The 16,690-nt window shown below is 41.2% G+C and overlaps 1 protein-coding gene across 1 annotated transcript in view; it reads right to left on the bottom strand.

The window, feature by feature from the left end:
• The window catches only part of LOC115257360 (probable phospholipid-transporting ATPase IA), a 356,682-nt gene that overhangs the window by 332,583 nt on the left and 7,409 nt on the right, over nt 1-16,690 (bottom strand). The gene's annotated exons all lie outside the window — the stretch shown is intronic.

Consider the following 16,690-nt stretch of genomic DNA (forward strand, 5'->3'; position numbering starts at 1 on the left):
AGACAATCAGCTGCCCTTCTTTAGTTTCACTGGAGGCTAAATAAGGGCGGGATTTATGAAGATGTTGTTGATTAGTTTAAATTTTCACCTATATGGATTCGCATTATGCGATTTACACAGTGTATTCTGTGTATCCTCGCCTTTGGCGTTTTCCAATCGATACCGATCTGGTTTTGTTGCTGCTGTTCTTTGTTGTGCTGTTATTGCGAAGAGGTTAATCTTACCTAGATGGGGTAGTGGCTACGGTTAGAATAGCTCAGATCAATCTTCAGCATAAAAGAACAGCAACAATCAATCTTTGCAGACTTATGCAAAATGGTACAGCCCAAGTGGCCTTGGTTCAAGAACCTTACTTTCGTAAGGGGAATTTTCATCTAGGAAACTATGTGAACCCGGTGTTTGCCACTTTCAGTAAACATGAAATGGCAAACTCGCGTGTCATGGCTCGAGCCTGTGTGCTTGTCAAGAACGCAATAGTTGCTACACTCATCTCTGAACTAACCACCAGATATGTATGTGCTATCACAATTGATGTGTCTGGTGGAAACCTCAACAAGAAATACGTCTATTGTTCGGTTTATTTACCGTATGATGAACCATCCCCTACGGATGCTTTCAAACAAGTCATCGCATACTGTACTTCAAAAGGCCTTCCGCTAATTGTTGGCATTGATGCTAATGCTCACCATATCATCTGGGGCAGCTCAGACATTAACTTGAGAGGCTCCAGTTTGATGGAGTACTTAAGTAGTACAGATCTTGCATTTCTTAACATAGGCAACCGCCCAACCTTCATGGTATCTGCTAGAGAGGAAGTATTAGACATAACGCTTTGCTCTAGTAGAATTAGTCTCGAGCTTACCATTTGGCATGTGTCAGATGAAGAATCTTTATCTGACCATTGCTACATCTTTTTTGAACATTTATATGTTACTTTGCAAACATTGCGTTTCAGGAATCCCCGGTCAACAAACTGGGATCTTTTTACTGATTTGGTTGCGGCCAAATTTCATGGATACTCACCATCCATTGACATTCCAAGTGATTTAGATGAGCCGTTGATACTACAACGACCTTCATCATGGAAGCTTTTGAAGAAGCATGCCCTCTACGGTCTGTGAAGATCACAAGAGGAACCCCTTGGTGGAACTCTGATCTGGCGAAACTCAGGAAACAATGTAGAAAAAGTTGGAACAGACGACGTTTGGCTGGTTCGGAGGCTTTCAGGTCGGCTCGCAAGGCATACAGGAAAGCTCTCCGGTCTGCTGAACGATCCGGCTGGAAAAAACCTTTGTACAAACGTTTCCAGTTTGAGTGAAGTCAGTCGGTTAAATAAAATCCTTGCAAAATCTAAGGATTTCCGAGTGAACGAACTTCGTTTGCCAAATGGCGATCTGACTTCCTCTGATGAGGAAGTTCTGGAATGCTTATTCAGCACACACTTCCCTGGATGTGTGGATATTACATCTTCGGATGAACCTGATGTCTTTTCTTGTAGTTATGATTCCCTGGCATCGGCTCGGAGTATTGTAACTATAGAGTCGATTGAGTGGGCACTTAATAGCTTTGCTCCTTTCAAATCTCCTGGGGCAGATGGGGTTTATCCTATTTTGCTTCAGAAGGGATTTGATCATTTCAAACATGTTTTGAAAAAAAATAGTTTTGCTACAGGGTATATCCCCAAATCTTGGAGAAATATTACTGTGAAGTTCATTCCGAAAGTGGGTCGTGCGTCGTATGAAAAAGCAGAGTTTCAGATCTATCAGTTTGACCTCTTTTCTTCTGAAATGCTTAGAACGCACCGTAGATCATCACTTTCGTGATGTTCATCTGGCCAACGTACCTCTTCATGTGAACGAACATGCTTACCAATCTGGAAAGTCCACTGTGAATCTTTTACACAAGGTTGTTTACGATATCGAGAAAGAAAGCATTCGCTCAAAAGCAATCTTGTTTGGGTGTTTTCTTAGATATCGAGGGTGCCTTTGACAATGTGCCTTTCGATGCCATATTGGAAGCCGCACGGAGTCATGGTATATCTACAATGATTTCCAATTGGATTCATCAAATGCTCAAAAACCGATATCTCTTCTCGAGATTGCGTCTAGCAGGGATTAGGAAATTGAGTGTTTGTGGATGCCCCCAAGAGGGAGTCTTCACACCGCTTTTGTGGAATCTCGTAGCAGATACGCTATTGAGGCAACTCAATAATAGCGGTTTCCTGCTTATGGTTTTGCCCAAGGTTGTTAATCGATAAATTATCGTTATCGCCGATAAAGTTAACGTCTGTTATCGTTTATCGTCGATAACGATAATGTCTTCAGACGAATTCGTCATCGGCGATACAGTTAACTGTTGAAGTTATCGACTCGATAACGTCTCCGGAAAATTTTCTTCGCGTTCTGAACCATTGTTGATGCCGTCTCTAGGGTAACTAGATTTATCGCAAAATTATCGAAGGTACGTTGATCTTCGCGTTGATTCATCGTTTGATTATCGTTATCGACAGATTATCGAGCAACCTTTATCGTTATCGAGTTTGCGTTGAGTTAACTGTCGATAATTTATCGGTTAACAACCTTGGTTTTGCCGACGACTACCTAGCATTGTTAGTTGGTATGTGTATCACCACCCTTTTCGACCTGATGCAAAGCGCCCATCAGGTAGTTAAGGGTTGGTGTCACCAGTATGGCCTTTCGGTTAATCCGAGTAAAACATCTATTGTTCTTTTTACGGAAAAGCGAAACTGACTGAACAGGTAAAGTACGTTGGAGTCATTCTTGATTCCAAGCATTCCTGGACACCTCACATTGAGTTCAGAATCAAGAAAGCTTGTATGGCCTTCGGGCAATGCCGGTGAACCTTTGGTACAACTTGGGGTCTAAAACCCAAGTATATCAAATGGATCTACACAACTGTTGTTCGGCCAATATTGGCCTATGGATGTCTTGTGTGTTTCAAAAGGGCGAAATGAGAACGATCCCATCAAAGTTAGACCATCTCAAAGGATGTGCCTAATGGCGATGTCCGGAGCGTTCTCTTCAATTCCCACGGCAGCGCTTGAAGTTATCTTTGACGTTGCTCCACTACACATTCATCTCAAACAAACAAGAAGCACTTTCTTGTACTACCGTCTACTAGAGGAAACTCCTGTGAACCGCACATTAACACACACCTCGTTGTTTCCACTTTTGGTAAATTGGAACAAAATTGTCTTTGCTCCAAGTGATCTTACAATTGCTTGTAATTTCCCATATAGGACATTTTCCACGAAATTCCCTTCCCGGGAAGAGTGGACATCTGGTTATCTGGAGAGAAGTATTTCAGACGGCATCGTATGTTACACTGATGGCTCCCTTCTCGAAGGTCGAGCAGGTACTGATGTTTATTCTCGTGAGCTAAGGCTGTATCAGTCTTACTCACTTGGTAGACACTGCACCGTTTTTCAGGCCGAAATATTTGCTCTTATGTGCGAAATGCAATCAGCACTTCAGCAACACGTAATGGGCAAAGTAATATACATACTTCTGTTCAGATAGTCAGGCTGCTATTGAAGCACTTGCTTCGGCCAACTCCAGGTCGAAGATAGTTATCGCGTGTCGAACTCAAATCGAGGAGCTGAATTCAGCAAACGCTGTTCACCTTCTATGGGTACCTGGTCATTCTTCCATCGCTGGAAATGAATTGGCTGATGAGTTAGCTCGCTCTGGAGCATCACATGACTTCATTGGCCCTGAGCCAGCTTTTCCGATATCGAAGTGTAGGGTAAAGCTTCAGATTCACACCTGAGCTGCCACTCAACACAGACAATACTGGAATAGTTTGGAGTCATGTCGTCAAACCAAATTGTATTGTACTGAGCCATCTCCAAGGGTGGCGAAGTATCTTACAAATCTGTCAAAGCAGAATTGCAGCATTCTGGTCAAAACATTGACTGGCCACTGCCGACTCAGCTATCACATGGTGAATATTCAGGAAGCTGATTCATTTGCATGTGATAGATGTGAATCCGATTATGGAATTTCGTATCATTTAATATGACCCTGTCCAGTTTTTGCGCAACTGCGTCTCTGAGTATTCGGTAAACACTTATTAAGTGAAACCATGAGTGAAACTGACTTCAGAAACCTGAATCTTCAGGGTATTCTGTTGTTCTTATCCCGCTATGGTGAAGAGCTATAGGCTCTCTTTCGCTTTATGCGTTATTACAGTGCCCTTTTCAGGGCGCTGTTTGAACCCATTGTGGCAAATGCTTATGCGTTAGTATCCTCCCAGGGTATTTTTTTCCTATTTCCCTACCTGTCGTACCTTTTTCTTTCAGGTAGATGATGAAATAGGCTATTATTATGGCGATGGCACAAATGTCCCAAATGGAGGATAATGTGCTTCTGGAACCGGCCTTCTGATACCTGATACCTGATTGGGCAAACAAACGCTTTAAAAAATATCACTTTTTTACCTAAAAGTGTAGAGTCAAAAATACTGAATCGATTTCAATGAAAATGTTTCTGTACATAGAATATGTATGTAGAAGAATTGTGTCAAATTTTCATTCAATTTGATCTAACCGTTAAAAATTTATAGTCATATATGGAGCACTATTGCACAATAAGCAGATGTGGTTTTTGGTATAGTGCAATTAAAACAAGACAAACATTTGAAAAGGGCCTATCTGCTTTTTGTAAACAAACATGTAGCCCCCGGCTGAAAATCTCTTTAATAAAGATAAATAATAAATAATAATAACAAACATGTTTCTATCTCTGTACGGTCCATCTGCATCCACCCACGCATATCAGCACCCTTATCAAATAGCTTGAGTGTTCTTCATAAGTGTTTCTGATAAGGGTGTAGAGTGCGTGGGTGGATGCAGATGGGCCCTACAGAGACAGAAACATGTTTGTTATTATTATTTATTATTTATCTTTATTAAAGAGATTGTAGGGCCCAGAGACACACACATGTTTGTTAACACAATGCAGATAGGCCCTTTTCAAATGTTTGTCTAACTGCTCTAACTTTGAAAGTATTTGATCAAAATGGCAGAAATTTTCACTAAAAACATTTAAAAAATCGGGACAATGTTTGTGCACAGGCAAAATAGTGTACACAAATTTGAAAGTTTGAAAAAGAACCCAACATTAATCCTTATGTGGCCGACAGGGTACCCGGGTACTCGGCGCCCATTCAAGGGGAATGATATATCCTTTTCTAACCGGAATATCCGCATTTATCCGTTTCTAACCGTCGCTAACCGTTGCTAAGCGAGCTGCTAAGTGAGCAGAAGTTATACGCGGTTAGCGACGGTTTGAAATGGATAAGTGCGGATATTCTGGTTAGAAAAGGATATGTCATTCCCCTTGTGCCCATTTAAAAAGCACGGTGTAAGGACTGTTCATTAAAGAAAGTGGACATCTGTTTACCAATAGTTTACAGTTAAAACTAAACAAAAAATTATGAATTTTTGCTCAGTGTGTAAAAACATTGTTCACTTCGGCAACACATTCAAAGAAAACGAAAAAAGTGAGAAATTTTGAGCGATGGATTGGATTAGCTTAGCGACTAGCAGATAAATTCTGCAAAAATGGTGTTCCAAAAAGTTGTCGTTTTGAGAATTGTGTACTAGTATCACTTCCGGTACCGCAATTTTACAACGCTGAGAAGGGGACAGATGTGCTGGATGATGTAGGGGACATCAGAACCGAAAAATTTGGAAAAAGTTTTAGGTCTGGCAAACCAATTGTTCATGCGGCTTAAACAATACTTCGTATTTCACAACAGGAACAATCAACGGTGAAAATAACATAAAGAAATGCATTTAAAACGACTTCTACCCATACATCGAAAACATACGGATCCTCCATTGTTTTGGCCGGATCTGGCATCCGCTCATTACGTTTCTTCTACACTAGAGATGCTCAAGACGAAAAAAGTCGATTTTGTCGAAAAATGGCAAAATCCACAAAACTTCCCTGAACTGCGTCCTGTGAAAAGATACTGGACAATAATAAGGCGGCATCTCAAGAAAGATGGAAGAGAAGCAAGCTCTGTTGATTGCTTCAAGCAAATTTGGTCTGCGGCACAACGAAATGTTACGGAGAAAGTTGTGCAAAATCTAATGGAAGGTATCAAGAGGAAAGTCCAAGCGTTCTTCAGAAATGCGAAGTAAATGTTCAAACTCACGTGAATTCGACCACATGTATGTTGATTGTATTAAATAAAAAATAAACTTATGAATTTGTTCGAAAATAAATATTTTCTATTGAAAAACAGGTGTCCACTTTCTTTAATGAACAGTCCTTAGAAAAAAGCAAAAAGTTTGTCGGACACATAACGATTAAAAAAAAGTTTTTTGTTTAAATTGTTTTTAAAATGTACTGAATCAAAAAATATGATGAAATTTTCACCACTTGTTATGCCTTACTTGGCGAACTTACAGGCAAATTTACAGACGTTTTCATGAGCTAACAACAACGTTAAATCCTAAACAATTTTTAAAATGGACGCCCAAAGTTTCCATTAGCTTGATTTCATTGTATCGACAATATCTGCGCCAATACTAAAGCGATTTTGATGAAATTTTTATGCGTCTAACAACACAATTTCTGGCTAAAAAATCAGCTATTTTTGTGCACGCAATCAAAAGTTATACATTATTTTGTGTTTGTCACCTTTTTCAAGTCCAGTCTTAAAAATATGGATTTGCTTACTGCATCAAGTAAAAATTTGTTTTAAAACAGCGATCTTAAAAAAATCAGTTCTTGTCGGCCATTGAGTTTGCCATGTTTCGATTCTGCGATGTGTTCTCTTTGAACTCAGTTTTGCCTAAATCTTATATTTCAAACCTACTTCTGTTATTACCATGATATTTATGGGTTTTCTAAAGAACACTTGATTGGTTAATTCAAAAGTATATGGGCCACTTTACATCACGCCATCTCGAGGTGATGTACACTCCCGTTCAAAAGTTTGGGGTCACCCCCTCAAAAACATGTCATTTTTTTAGGCCCATATCTCCGCCAATTTGCGTCCGATTTCAAAACCCTAGGTTTCATTCAAAAGATAATAAGTCAAAGAAACTTTGAACCTGATTTAAAATAAACTTTTTCAAAAAAATTTGTATGTAAACTTAACCCAAAGTTGATAAATTTTCTAAAAAATGAATATAAACTTGCGGCAGCGTCACTGGAAGTTGAGTCGACCAAATTTTAAGATGAGAGCGGTAATATGACCCATTTTCTATTAGCTTTCAATTGCTTTTTACAGAGCTTAGCTAAAAAATCTAGAAAAAAAGTTATTAAGTAAATTAATCCTTGATGTCATCGACCAAAAGTTTGGGGTCACCCCTTAATATGATGTATCGGCCAAAAGTTTGGGGTCACTTTCGTAAAACATGGAAAAGTGATTTGGTGATATCTTCGTCATCTATAGTTCAATTTTAATTATTTTTGGCTCATTTTAAAGATAATTAACTAAATTTACGTTTGATGTCTTCAACTTAACGTATTTAACGATTTTTGTATATACAAATGTTATGTAAAGTTAGCACATTTTACCACGCTTCAAAAAATGAGGCAACTTTACGTTAAGTTTTAGTATGTAAATTTCAACAAATATGTGTGGTTCAATGTCTATGCAGTAAGTATCATTCATTTTGTTTCAAATAAGCCAAGAAGAATTAAAATTGAATGAAAGATGACAAAGTTATCAACAAATCACTTTTCCATGTTTTACGATAGTGACCCCAAACTTTTGACCGATACATCATATTGAGGGGTGACCCCAAACTTTTGGTCGATGACATCAAGGATTAATTTACTTAATAACTTTTTTTCTAGATTTTTTAGCTAAGCTCTGTAAAAAGCAATTGAAAGCTAATAGAAAATGGGTCATATTACCGCTCTCATCTTAAAATTTGGTCGACCCAACTTCCAGCGGCACTGCCGTAAGTTTATATTCATTTTTTTAGAAAATTTGGCAACTTTGGGTTAAGTTTACATACAAAATTTTTTGAAAAAGTTTCCTTTAAATCATGTTCAAAGTTTCTTTGACTTATTATCTTTTGAATGAAACCTAGGGTTTTGAAATCGGACGCAAATTGGCGGAGATATGGGCCTAAAAAAATGACATGTTTTTGAGGGGGTGACCCCAAACTTTTGAACGGGAGTGTAAGTACCTAAATTGACACCAATTTTGATCATAGACAAAGGGCAAACATTTGACCAACGGATTTGACTGTACTATAAAACTACAAACAGTGGCAACGGCAAAGGCAATGGCTATAGAAATATTACTTCAATCGTCATAACATTGTAGTTGTGGAGTATTTTTTCAAAGATTTCCTGAAGAAAATCTCCAGCTAGATCAATGGTTCCCAAACTTGTCGGAGCAATCGCCCCCTTGAAGCTGTTGAAAAATATTTTCGCCCCCTTAGGTTTGCATTGTTTTAAATAAGATTCGAAATTTAGGAATTCCATTAAAATCTACAAATTCTGTTTATTTTGTAGCTTACTGGAGCAAAAGCTTATTATTTTTACTGTATGTTTTGGATTTTTTTTTAATGTTTTGATGCACCAAAAAATATCATAACATTCTCATTCAACTTTCAGTTCAAAAAGTATAACATAAAATCGTGAATCTTATTTTTGGTAGAATTAACGAAATGTAAATAACTACTAAATATAAGGGGCTGTCCATAAACCACGTGGTCATGGGGGGGCGGGGGGGGGGGGGTTGTTGGTTCGGCCAATGATCATTTTGTATGAACAAATTAAAAATTTTGTATGGACACATGACCACGCGGGGGGGGGGGGGGGGAGTTAAAAAGTCCCAAAAAAATGACCACGTGGTTTATGGACAGCCCCTAACACTAGTTTTCAAAATAAAACGAAAGTCGTGAACTTCTGTCAACGACCAAAATTTTTGAAGCACAATTTAGCGCTAATTTCGAGACCGTGCTTCAAAAATTTTTAAGTAGAACAGTTTTCAGTTATATATATAGTTCAATATTGAGTTCTACAACTTTTTAAAATATGGAATTTAAGAAAATTCAAATATCTTGGGTTTTGTATAACCAATATTCAATCTATTTCCATGAAATAAAAGTTGAATATAATACCATTCGATCGTCTGAATGCAGGTTTTGCGTCAGGTTGATGAAATTCAAGATATTGACAAGTTTTAGGGACGATCTTTTTAAATTTTAGCAAAATTTCCAAAAATATATGAAGAAAAGTTTTTTTTTAAGAAAAAAAAATAAAAAAAAATCTCAACGTTTACTTGACATATTATATGTAGGTGAGTTACAGTAAAAAAAAATCAGCTCAATCGGAGCATTGATTACGAAGAATGAGCTGTGTGAAGTGAGCGACATTGCTTAAAAATAGAACAAATATCTACACTCCCGTTCAAAAGTTTGGGGTCACCCCCTCAAAAACATGTCATTTTTTAAGGCCCATATCTCCGCCAATTTGCGTCCGATTTCAAAACCCTACACACTTAATTTTTTTCGCTGAATCTCGGCAATTTGCCTTGCTTTTTACCGAGATTGGCACCGCCGAGCGCTCAGCAAACTAGTTTTCCAACGAGATCTCAGCAATCGTGTTGTTTGTTTGCTGAGGTTCAGAAAATGTTTTGCCGAGATTCAGCTAACAAGCGTTATTTTTTACCGAGATTCAGTATAAATATTTACTGAGACACGGCGGTGCCGACGTTTGCCGAGCTCATCTTAGTGTGTAGGTTTCATTCAAAAGATAATAGATGAAAGAAACTTTGAACATGATTTAAAAGAAACTTTTTCAAAAAATTTTGTATGTAAACTTAACTCAAAGTTGCCAAATTGTCTAAAAAATGAATATAAACTTACGGCAGTGTCGCTGGAAGTTGGGTCGACCAAATTTTAAGATGAGAGCGGTAATATGACCCATTTTCTATTAGCTTTCAACTGCTTTTTACAGAACTTAGCTAAAAAATCTAGAAACAAAGTTATTAAGTAAATTAATCCTTGATGTCATCGACCAAAAGTTTGGGGTCACCCCTCAATATGATGTATCGGCCAAAAGTTTGGGGTCATTTTCGTAAAACATGGAAAAGTGATTTGGTGATATCTTCGTCATCTATAGTTCAATTCTATCGAAAGTTAGATAATTCCGTAATAAATATGCCTAATAATTAAACAAAAACCTTTCAATTTTACTAAATACAGGGGGTGGCCAAAATGTTTGGGATAGGCAACCTTTTTTTCTCTCGCAAAAAAGTTCAACATGCTGTAACTTTTTATAGAGTTCTTCAAAAATTCTCAAAATTTGACTGTTTGTGAACCTATTATATGTGCATTATTGGTATTGGTAGATTAATCAATCGGGCTCAAATTTGTACCAATAATGCACATTAGCGTGGGTCATCGGAACGGTTTTCTCAGATCAAAGCTTTTTTGGTTCCCTTCCGGGTCCTAAGTATCTGTGCAAAATTTGAGCACGATCGGTTGCGTCTACACTTTGCGCATTGCAATTGAAATTTGTATGGGATTTTGTATGGGAAAACATACTTTTTTCATTTTTGCCATAAGTTGAAAAAGTTTGTCTGAAACTTTTTAACCGATACTGTAAAATGATAGCCTAGGATGTTATGAAAAACTTTGTTGAAGACCGCAAAGCGATCCAATGCTAGTGAAAATAGTTATAATCATCGAACCGCATGCATGTGTTTATGTTTAAACATGTAAAGGAATAACAATAGCAACAAAATCATGCTGATTCGGCAAGCAATGTCATCGCTTTAACTTTTTTCATAAGCATCAGATCACTTCGCGGTCTTCGACAAAGTTTTCCAGGACACCCTAGGATATGTTTTCACTTTATCGGTTACATAGTTTTAGAAAAAATCGAGCTTGTCATAAGAGAAATGCAAAAAACTGTGATTTCCCATGTAAAATCCCATACAAATTTCAAACGCGATGCGCAAAACGTAGACACAACCGATCGTGCCCAAATTTTTCACACTTATTTGGGTTCTGAAATAGGATCAAAAAAGCTTTGATATGATGGGATACCATAGAATTTTTCATTTTTCCATATAAACGATGACCCACTCTAATGCACATACATATGATAGGACTAGTCAAAACTTGAGAATTTTTGATGACCTCTATGAAAAGTTACAGCATGTTAAACTTTTTTGTGAGAGAAAAAAAAAGTTGCCTATCCCTAACATTTTGGCCACCCTCTGTATGCAGGCGTAAAATCGTCATCTTAATTATCAACTTCGAAAAACGGGATATATGTATGTATGTTAAATCAAAGAAAGAGGAAAGGCATGAGAATCTGAAATAAAATTTTAAAATCTAAATTTTCTTTGAAATTCCATCAGAAAATCCCAAAACACACTGCCGTGTGCAACATAGTTGTCCCATGTTAATAGGGTTTCCTATAGAACATGGGACAACTATGCTGCACACGGCAGCACAGGAAGCTTGATAAATTCTGGTATAATTAAAATACTTCCAGTGCTTTATATCTAGGAATATATGAAAGCTTCGTCCACTTTGGGAATCACTTAGCTAGATAAATTCAATTCAATTTATTTTTCTGTAGTCAATAACACTATTTTAACGAAAGAACTTAACATTAACAAATTCAGAGATTTGGATAACCTTACAACTGAGAACAATTCAATTTCATTAATAGAGACGTATGTACAACATTTAGAAATTGCTAGCTACGAGTAGCTTTTTTTTAGGGAAAACGAGTTTTAAGATTGAAAAAAATCCTAGATTTCATGATTCTTAACGCTAATATCAGAGATGTTGAAGGTGGAGTGCTTCGATGAGCGGATTTTCGGACATCGCACAGGAAGTCCTAAAGGATCTTGTAGCACGTTCGATGCTTGCGTCAATTGTATCGACACCAGCCAAAATTCCTGGAAGAATAATTTCAGAAATTCCGCTAGGAATTAGGATAGGAAGTTCCCAGACAAATCCCTGACATGTTGTTTCATCGAATTATAAAAGAAATGTTTATACACTAACAATTCTTGATACCATTCACTTGGCATTTTAGACTTTGTTCCCCTACTTGGGACATATTGTAGTAAGAAATCGAGCTTACTTTGGGCTCCGCAGAACTCCACGATCGAACAAAGTTCGTAGTCACACGAAGTTAACCATCATTAGACAGGTAGTCCTCTATAGGCACGAAACATGGAATATACGTGCAGAGGGAGAGGATCAACGCGCCATTGGAGTTTTAGAAAGGAAATTGTTGCGTACCATCTATGGCGGAGTGCAGATGGAAGACAAGACTTGGAGAAGACGAATGAACCACGAGCTGCTGAGAAAACCAAGCATAATCCACGTCACAATAATCGGGGAGCTATGGTCATGATCATGATGTTGGATAGCTGCCCGATAAAAAATAGTTCTCAAGACCAATCCGACCGATACAAGAAGAGGTGGTGCGCAGCGAACTAGGTGGATCGATCAAGTTGAGGACGATTTGCGAACCCTTCGCAGAGTGCGTGACTGGAGACGCACAGCCATGGGCCGAGTCAAATGGAGACGACTTCTATGTACAGCAGAGGATACCCAGGCCTTAGTCTGACCGGTAAGGTAAGTAAGTCTTGTAAAGAGTGAACTAGCAGTGATTAAAACACGTCTGGTTAGAATGAACGAACAAACACGAATAATATATTTTCTCTATTTCTAAATGACATCAAATAGCCATAGGCTACTACGACCGTTTCCGTTTCTTCTTCAACACTCCTCCTAAACGGCAACAGTCAGTCCAATCAGCTTGGCCAACTTCTCCAGTCTTGTGCGCGCCAACGGCTTCGTTAGTAAGTCTGCCACCATCTCCTCGGATGGACAGTACACGCACTCAATTTCTTGCTTCTCGACGAGGTCTTTAGTGAAATGAAATTTCGTTGCGATATGCTTCATTTTTCTCGTCAGTTTCTCCCTCTCCATGATCTTCAGGCAACTTTGGTTGTCTTCGTGGATAACTACCCGCTGTTCATCGTTCAGCTCCTGCAGCAGTAGCTTCAACCAAAGAGCTTCTTGAGCCGCCTCCGCAAGCGCGATGAATTCGGCTTCCGCTGTTGATAATGCCACACACGTTTGTTTACGGCAAGCCCAGCTTACCGTTCCTCCGTTGATCTTGAACGTGAAACCGCTATGGGACTTCCTGTCGTCGCGATTCTCCGCCCAGTCAGCGTCGGAATATCCGGTGATAGTACCGGTCTCACCTCTTCTGCTCAGTCGTAATCGGTAATCGGCGGTCCCCTTTAGGTACCGTACCACACGTTTCAGCTCGGTCCAGTCCTCTTGCGTGGGTTGATTCGTCTTCCTGCTTAAGATGGATACCGCAGTCGAAATGTCGGGTCGAGTGTTTACAGCTATGTACAGCACTTTCCCGATCAGCTTCTGGTATTCAGTGTTGGTCTCTAACGGTGTCCCCTCACTGTCGCTCTTGATGTATCCAGGGTCCAACGGTATTTTAGACGCCTTGGCTTCCGCTAAACCGCTTGATTCCACTACCTCTCGGATGTACTTCCGTTGACTCAGGAAATAATCGCCATGCTGATCTTTCTCTACTTCCATACCCAGGTAATAACGAATATCACCCAGTTCGCTGATCTCGAACGACTTCTTCAGTTTCCTCGCGAGCGCTTCAATCATCGTTGGATCTTCACTCACCACCACGAGGTCGTCGACGTATACGAGGACATAACACCATCGTCCTTTCACCTGCTTCCGATACAGGCACGGATCGGAATCACATCGTTGGAATCGCTGTCGTACCAGCTCTTCATGTAGCTTCTGGTTCCACGCTCTTGCTGCCTGCTTCAGACCGTACAAGCTTCGATTCAGTCGGCACACTTTGCCTTCGCTTCCTCTTTGTACGAATCCACATGGCTGCCGCATGTATATCTCCTCCTCAAGATCGCCATTCAGGAATGCGGTCTTGACATCGTACTGCTTCACAGTCATGTTCTTCTTCGCCGCAACTGCCATCAACGTTCGGAAGGTGGTTTGTTGTACCACCGGAGCAAATACTTCATCGTAATCCGATCCGTATTGCTGGCTAAAGCCCTGTGCCACCAATCGAGCCTTGAACCGCACAATTTCTCCGTTGATGTCGCGTTTCATTTTGAACACCCATTTGCATCCTATCGGTTTCCGTCCTGGAGGGAGATCAGCCAACGTCCAGGTATTGTTGGCATGAATCGACTCCAGTTCCTCCGCCATCGCCTTTTTCCAGCTCTCTGCGTGCGGCGACGCCATCGCCTCCCGGTAGTTCTGCGGTTCGGTATTCCCTCCGATCGTGGTCGTCCTTCGGTCCGAATTCGTAGCCAAACATTGGTTGGGATCGGGTCTGGTGTCCATCTCGTCAAAACCCTCGAAATCGCTGGAATCGTCCGACCTGACCTGAGAAATATTTTCTACGGGGAATCGTTTGCCTTGCATATGAAAATCTTTGTACTTGCCTGGTAGTACGTGCTCCCGTCCGCTGCGCCTCAACACCTGTGACTGAGCAGGTGGATTTGAAGATTTTCGCAGAGGGAGCACAGTCACGTCAACTATTGTATCGGTAGAGGTATCGTTGATGTCTTCATCTTCCGTTATTTCATCATCAGTTTCGTACGCTGCTTCATCAATGCCTTGGATGATAGGAACGTTTGCAGCTTGAACTGGAGCGCTTCCGAAGTCCACCGGCACCACCGTACGATGCTGCCTAGCCGGTAGAGCACACCCGCCAGTGCACTCATCGATGAAAGTCACCTCTCTGCTCTTCAGGAAGCACTTCGTACTGGGATCGTACAAGCGGTAGCCCTTCGTCTCCTCCTCAAATCCGGTCAATACGCATGGTCTCGATTTTGGGTCCCACTTTCGTCGCTTCTGCTTGGGCACTTGCACCATGGCCTTCGTTCCAAACACCCTGACGTGGGAAATGTCAGGTTTCATACCGCTCCAGACCTCTTCAGGAGTCAATCCGTGACCGCGAGTGGGAGACCGATTCACAAGGTAAACCGCCGCTGCCGTTGCTTCTGCCCAGAAGGATTTCGGAAGGTCTGCTTCGAACAGCATGCAACGCGCACGCTCCGTAATCGTCCTGTTGGCACGCTCTGCCAGCCCGTTCTGCTCGGGCGTGTAATCGTTGGTGGTTTGGTGCCGTATTCCCATCTGCTTCAAGAAACTTTGAAATCCATCATTAATATACTCCTTACCATTATCTGTCCTCAGGATCTTGATTTTTCGTCCGCACTGGCGTTCCGCCTGCGCCTGGAATTCCTTGAATCGGCCGAGGATCTCTTCTCCAGATTTGGTCTTCAGGAAGTATACGAACATCCTACGCGAACGATCGTCAATGAACGTCACGTAGTAACGGCTGCCAGATGGTGACGGTACCTCCATTGGTCCCGCTACGTCCGAGTGGATCACTTCCAGCAACTCTTCAGCTCTTGAACCGCTCTTGCTGAACGGTATCCGGGTCTGCTTCCCCATAGGACACACCGTGCAATCGTTATGCCCTTCGCTCGAAATTTGCATGCCGCGCGCCACACCACCGGCCAATTTCTTCACGCTGCTGTAGTTGAGATGTCCCATCCGCTTGTGCCAGGTTTCAAGCGATGCACTTGCGGAACTCAACATTGCTTGGACTGGCTTCCTCACCTGCGCTAGCTTGAACAATTCGTTCTCGATGATTCCGGTTGCCACAAGATTCCCTTCAGAGTTGAAGATTTCGCAGCCGGTCGCTTGGAACACGATCTTGAAGCCTTTCTTCACAATCTGAACCACCGACAGAAGGTTTGTCGACAGATCCGGAATGTACTGCACGTCCTGGACAGGAATTTCATTTAGTCCACCCTGGCAGGCCGGATAGAGAGTGGCAGTCCCACACGCTTCAATCTTCATCGATTCCTTATTGGCAGCAACAACGACCCCGCTTGCTACACGCACGTCTTCCAGCAGCTCCAGATCCCTCGTCATGTGCCTTGTTGCACCCGAATCCAGGTACCACTGGTTTGCCTCCTGGCCGTCAATCGTCGAAAGCACGGTACAAAATGCATCAGCTTTCTTGCTTCCTGATTTTTCCGGACAAAACTTCGCGATGTGGCCAAATTTGCTGCATTTTCTACACTGCGGGCCTTTGGACTGCGCCGAACTTTTTCGGTTTTTCACGTTGCCATGGAAATCTTCTGATTTTGTTTGGGACTTACCCTTAGCAACGAACGATGTTTTTTCACTTGGCAACAGTTCTTCCTGCAGCAAAATCGTCTTGATGGAATCACCCGTTATGGCTGTCCCCGAATTCTTCAAGGCCATGACCATTGGCTGGTACCGCTCCGGTAGCCCGGCCAGCAGGAGTACTCCGACGAAACGTTCCGGGATCGGAAACCCAATCTCGTTCAATTGATGGCACGTTGAAATCATCCTGTTCGCGTAAGCCTCCATGGTTCCGCAGGATTCCAGATCGGTCCGAATCAGCTTGTAAAGCAATCCAACTTCTCGCGTCAGGCCAGTTTCCTCGAACGCCGCGTTGAGCTTCATCCAGGCCTCCCGAGCTGTCTTCGCGTCCCGTACATGGTAGTAATTGGCCGGTTCCAGGAACAGGATAATCTTCCCTTTTGCCTTCTTGTCCTTCGTAGCGTCCACCGCCTCGAACGTTCCATCTTCCTTCCTCTTGGGCTCGAC

This window comes from Aedes albopictus, chromosome 3, assembly GCF_035046485.1.
Source record: "Aedes albopictus strain Foshan chromosome 3, AalbF5, whole genome shotgun sequence".
Taxonomy (NCBI): domain Eukaryota; kingdom Metazoa; phylum Arthropoda; class Insecta; order Diptera; family Culicidae; genus Aedes; species Aedes albopictus.